The sequence below is a fragment of the Schistocerca gregaria genome, chromosome 2, assembly GCF_023897955.1.
Source record: "Schistocerca gregaria isolate iqSchGreg1 chromosome 2, iqSchGreg1.2, whole genome shotgun sequence".
Taxonomy (NCBI): Eukaryota; Metazoa; Arthropoda; class Insecta; order Orthoptera; family Acrididae; genus Schistocerca; species Schistocerca gregaria.
The window spans coordinates 650,075,180-650,081,203 of record NC_064921.1 but is presented as its reverse complement, the minus strand read 5'-3'; positions in this window follow the sequence as shown (position 1 = coordinate 650,081,203).

Here is a 6,024-nt window from a genome sequence, read left to right as displayed (position 1 = left end):
TGCACATTTGCTCACTTTGTTTATTAACCGTGTATGTCACTTATATGCAATACATTGTTGTGCCAGTAACACTTGCAGATTTTTTGAATATTTGTTTTGATGTTTATAATCCCATTGTGAATGAAGGATTTTTAAATGAAAAATTGTTGTGGTAGTTACTATCACAGTCTGCATATCTACATAATTATTTTAAAGCTGGCTCCTCTGAGCCATTCTCTTTGAATAAGGGAATTACTGAGGTAGATGGAGGGGTCCAGTGAGAACATGAATTTTTTTCAAGTGTTTCAAAAGTTAACACTTCATTTCTAGTGTTCATAAGGACTTCTGTTGACAGATAACTTTGTCTTGGTATGGGAAGACTTTCCTGTGTAACCTTTTCCTTGATATTTAACTCGGCTTTTGTTTCATACTATCCAGTTAATGTTTTTTTGTAATGTTGGAGAACTTCTCAGTACCTCAGAACATAACACCAATAAGTAAGCCATTAGATTCCAGAATGAATTTTGGTTCTACAGGGTAGTGTGCACAGATGTGAAACTTTTCTGCTTGATTTAAAAGTGTATGCCAGATCAAGATGGACATACCTGGGACTCGAGCCACAGATCTCAGTGTAAGACACAATTTTAATCTGCCATGAACATTTCATGATGTTAGATGCTGTATGGAGATATCATTGTTTACTTGAGTACAAACATTAGTACAAACGAACGATCAAAATTTGACCCCCCTGTGGGTGAAGAGGTTAGAATAGGCCAGATGTATCCCTATTTGTCGTAAGAGGCGACTAAAAGGAGTCTCACACTTTTCGGCCGTATAAGTTCAGGTCCTATTTTACGGTTTGACCTGCCACTTTCCAAATTCTACAGAAGTTCGGGTCATGTGGGGAAGGGCGCCTTACGTGGTGCATGAGTTATCCATAGTGCCCTTAGATTTGATCTCCTGAACCTCTTGTCATGGCTTTGCATCTCCACCTGGAATTCAACTATTTGGTTGAGGACACTTTCCAGGGTATGTCATCTTCTTTTGTTGTCTCCTGTCATCTTTCACCCCTACAACAACATTAGATTTATCTGTGCCCAATATCCAGCACAGTAGCTAGACCGTTGTGGTGAGGCTGTCATGACAACACAGCGATCGCACTGCTGATGCCTGAGCTGTAAACTCCCCACGTATGTCAAGGAGCGACATCAGGACTCCAGGTAACGGCCATCATGCCAGCTGGCCTTCGCTGTGGCTGTGTGGCACCCATGGAGAGAGCCCCTGATCGGAGTGGGTGGCATCAGGCCGGATGACCCACAACGAAGCGGACTAAGTCATCTCTTGCTGGTGACCATACGGCACCAGCAGTATCTAAGAAGGGCAAGATCAAGTACAATGCTGACAGATAGGACCCTAAATCATTTCTCTCCCTTGCTACACCATGGGAGGAACATAGGGCAACAGAAAGAAGAGAGCCATATTCGTCTTGGTATTTAGTCTGTAACAGAATGGACAGGGACTTCTTTCTACCTACAAAGCCTCAATTTTTTGTTGAACATCTTGATGATAAGTTTGTAGAAATGACAGTGCTATACAAGATAAGAAGCAGTGCAGTCTTGATTCAGACAGCATCCCCAGCCCAATCTCGGGTGTTACTTGCTTGTGTTATAACACTGCAACAGTATTTACGTAGTTTGTACGATCAAATACCAAGTTTGGCTTATTATGTACTGTGCGCCAACAGAACAAATAGTCCTCTCATGGAAAAGCTATGTATAACACTACCGTCTGCTACAGCTATACCATAACCTTGAAAGCAATTATGGTATAACGCAGTAGAACAGTGTTACCCTCTGAGAGGAATTTTGCTACGTTGACCGTGTTGTACCTAACGGAAGTGGCTTATCGGAAGTGAAAGTCAGAATTACGTAAATATTTGAACAGTAACAAACAATATTTTTGACTAGCTATACTGTTTAAAGAATAAGGAAAACGGTCGCCAGCCTAATTAGGCAAGAGAAAGATTAACGTTCTCGTTTAAGAAAGTAGGTATGAGTAACTTTAATGGACTAACACAACCTAGACTTGGCCACATGCGAGTGCAATGAACTCTGACACATACATATGTCTACGGTAAAATTGAAGCTAACAGCTAGAGCAGCACAAACTATTTGCATAAATATAACGAATAACGAAACACACTATTATTTTCAGTGCTTACTCAAACTGAATGGTCTTTATAACGTTATTATTACTATTCACTGCAGAATCATTAATTGGGTATAGGTTCAGTATTGTTGTTCAAATATTTTCCTAGCTGACATAAAATTATAAATATAGTTCACTGCATTTTTCTGAACTGGTCACATGTTAAATATCTCTCAACTGAATGCTATTCTATTTAGGATGAAAGTTAATTGGAATCCACTAACAGGCTACTTCTCACTATCTTCTGAATAAAGAAATTATGGTTTTCATAAATAGTGGTCTTCCCGTTACTTGTTACGTAGCATTAGCACAATAGACAAACTGTGGATCCTGTCATACTATTAATATGCACTTCCAATACACAAGAGAGACAAACACTTAGTAATCATGAACATATAATTTTCCATACATGCAGTTTTCCACTTTTACTACAGTGAAACACAATGTTGACAAATTTGCAAGAAACTGACTCACCTTTTCAAATTTACTAAGGTAGCACTATGATCATTAACTAAGCAAAACTTTATAAGCGTCAATTTTAAGAGCTTTAATTTATAAAAGAAGCAGCAAATTGTTTTTATTACCACATTCTTCTATTTTCAAGTAAATGATTAAATGGGTGACTTTAAAATTTCACGAAACTACATTTACTGCCTCCCCCAATTTCACTAAATCCACAGTAAACCTGAATATGCCCTTCTCATAAAAGATCAAACAACATTATGTAATTATTAATTGTCTAACTTTGAGGCTTTATTTTTTTCCACAAAATAGGACACTCGGTAATCATAGTTCAATGGAGAGGAACCTGAGAGGGTGTTGCGATAGGGAAAAAATCAAGGTAGGTACATAAATTCAGTTATAAGTTACCTTATATGTGTGCACACTAAATCACCAAATAAGCTGATCCTTCACTGTACAGTATTATAGTACTCCCTTACAGTGATTGTGCAATGTGGTGGCAACTGCATGTTGGTAGGTGTATTTGCAGACAGAATTGCTGGACTCTGGCCCTTCTTGGTGGCAGTGATAAATGCCAATTCCATGATCGTTCCAGCTATCTATCCATCCATCCGAGGCATTGTAAAATGACAGAAAAAGCCTCTCTCGGAACGAGCACAATATACAACTTTAACATGGCAGTACACAGTTTGATAGCTTGTCCCTGACTGACTCTTTGTTCTACCTTTGCTACGTAGCCAACCACAATTTGCGCACGCTACACAGTTCCGTTCCTGAGGGGAACCACTACACCTTTTACATACAAACTCACTAAGAACCCTAAGTGAAGGTCAGCAGTTTACATAACAGTAAACAAACATTTTAAATAAAACAGAACATTTGCACATATTGGTATTTCTAAACAAAATTATTAAAAAAAATTCCATATATAGTAAAAACAAAGATTCCAAGACTTACCAAGCGGGAAAGCGCCGGCAGACAGGCACATGAACAAAACACACAAACACACACACAGAATTACGAGCTTTCGCAACTGGCAGTTGCTTCGTCAGGAAAGAGGGAAGGAGAGGGAAAAATGAAAGGATGTGGGTTTTAAGGAAGAGGGTAAGGAGTCATTCCAATCCTGGGAGCGGAAAGACTTCCCTTAGGGGGAAAAAAAGGACAGTTGTACACTCGCACACACACACACACACATATCCATCTGCACATACACAGACACAAGCAGACATATTTAAAGGCAAAGCCTTTGCCTTTAAATATGTCTGCTTGTGTCTGTGTATGTGCGGATGGATATGTGTGTGTGTGTGTGTGTGTGTGTGCGAGTGTACACCTGTCCTTTTTTTCCCCTAAGGGAAGTCTTTCCGCTCCCGGGATTGGAATGACTCCTTACCCTCTTCCTTAAAACCCACATCCTTTCATTTTTCCCTCTCCTTCCCTCTTTCCTGACGAAGCAACTGCCAGTTGCGAAAGCTCGTAATTCTGTGTGTGTGTTTGTGTGTTTTGTTCATGTGCCTGTCTGCCGGCGCTTTCCCGCTTGGTAAGTCTTGGAATCTTTGTTTTTAATATATTTTTCCCATGTGGAAGTTTCTTTCTGTTTTATTTATATATATAGTAAGTTTTATCTCCCTCCAATTGAGACAAAGAATTTAAATTACAGATATATTACATTGTGTAGAATCAAACCATGACATCAAAGTTTTCACAAAGAAACGAGTATACAATTTTATGTTATCGATTCCATCCAGCAACATTTACAGGAGTTCAATGATGTAACACTAAATGAAACAAAATCAAAATACATCAGTAGAGCACTAGAGTTATGGTGTTACAGTGTCCGTCCAGGTAATATTTGTGTTTCTGTCACTCCCCATAAAAGCCCCAACATGGTTCAAGGAGCTATTTTCCATCGTGATCTCCTTTTGCAGTCTGACGAGCTCCGCACCAATCTAGAATGGCGGAGTGTTTATTTCATCTGACACGTTTGCAGGGGACCCAAAGACAACAAGGTTGCCACCCAAATAGAAATGAGAGGGCAAGAAAACAAAGAAGTTTGCTAAGAAAAAGGGCCGTCAGGTGGCCCCAGCACCACCACCACTCCCTACCAATTCTGCACCTGAGGATGAGGTGAAGATCTTACCATCCCCTGAGGACCTGGATCTCACTGATGCCTCATACACAATAGGAATGGATACAAATACTCAATCGGTGGCAGCAGGTGACCCTGAGACGTAACCTGCCTCCATGTGTGCTTCATGCCTTCCCAGCCTCACGATAACATCATTCTCCAGTGGAATTGCTGTGGTTTTTTCCACCACCTGGCTGAGCTATGGCAACTGTTAAACTTTACACCTTCTTTCTGCATTGCCATATGGGAAACATGGTTCCCGGGAATGCGGGCCCCTGCCCTCGGTGGCTATAGGGGATATTACAAGAACCATAGTGACTAATGGAGTGTCAGGTGGAGTTTGTGTCTATGTACTGAACTCAGTGTGCAGTGAATCTGTGTCCCTTCAAACCCCTCTTGAAGCTGTGGCTGTCGGGATAAGGACAGTGCAGGAAATAACTGTCTCCAACGTAAATCTTCCTCCAGATGGTGCAGTATCCCTGAATGCATTGGCTACACTGATTCATCAACTCCCTAAACCTTTCCTACTTTTGGGAGATTTTAACACCCATGACCCCTTTGGCGTGGCGCTGTGCTTACTGACTGAGGTAAAGATGTTGAAACTTTCCTGTCTCAACTCAATCTCTGCCTCTTAAATACTTGGGCCCCCACACATTTCACTGTGGCTCATGGCACTTATTTGGCCATTTATTTATCCCTCTGCAGCCCAAGACTTCTCTCATCTTTGCACTGGAGAGCCCACGATGGCTTGTGTGGTAGTGACCACTTTACCATCATCTTGTCAATCCCCCAGTGCCATTCCCCCAACATCTACCAAGGCAGACTGGGAAGCTTTCAGCTCTGCTGTCACCATTGAATCTCCCCCACATGGTACCATTGGTGTGGTAGTTGAGCAGGTCACTAGAATGATTGTTTCTGTGGCAGAAAACATGATCCCTATGTTCTTTAGGGTGCCCCCAGTGAAAGTCAGTACCTTGGTGATTGCTGGAAATCACTGAGGCCATTAAAGAGCATCTGCAAGCAGTACAGCGACATAAGCGACACTCTTTCCTAGAGCATGTAATAGCTTTTAAATGGCACCATGCACATGTTTGCCAGCTTATAAAAAGGTGGAAACAGGAATTTTGGGAGAGGTACATCTCAACCATTGGGTGCCATACATAACCTACCCAAGTCTGGATGAAAATCAGACATGATTGTGGGTACCAGACCCCAACAGGTGTCAATGGCATTAACATCAATTGCATTTT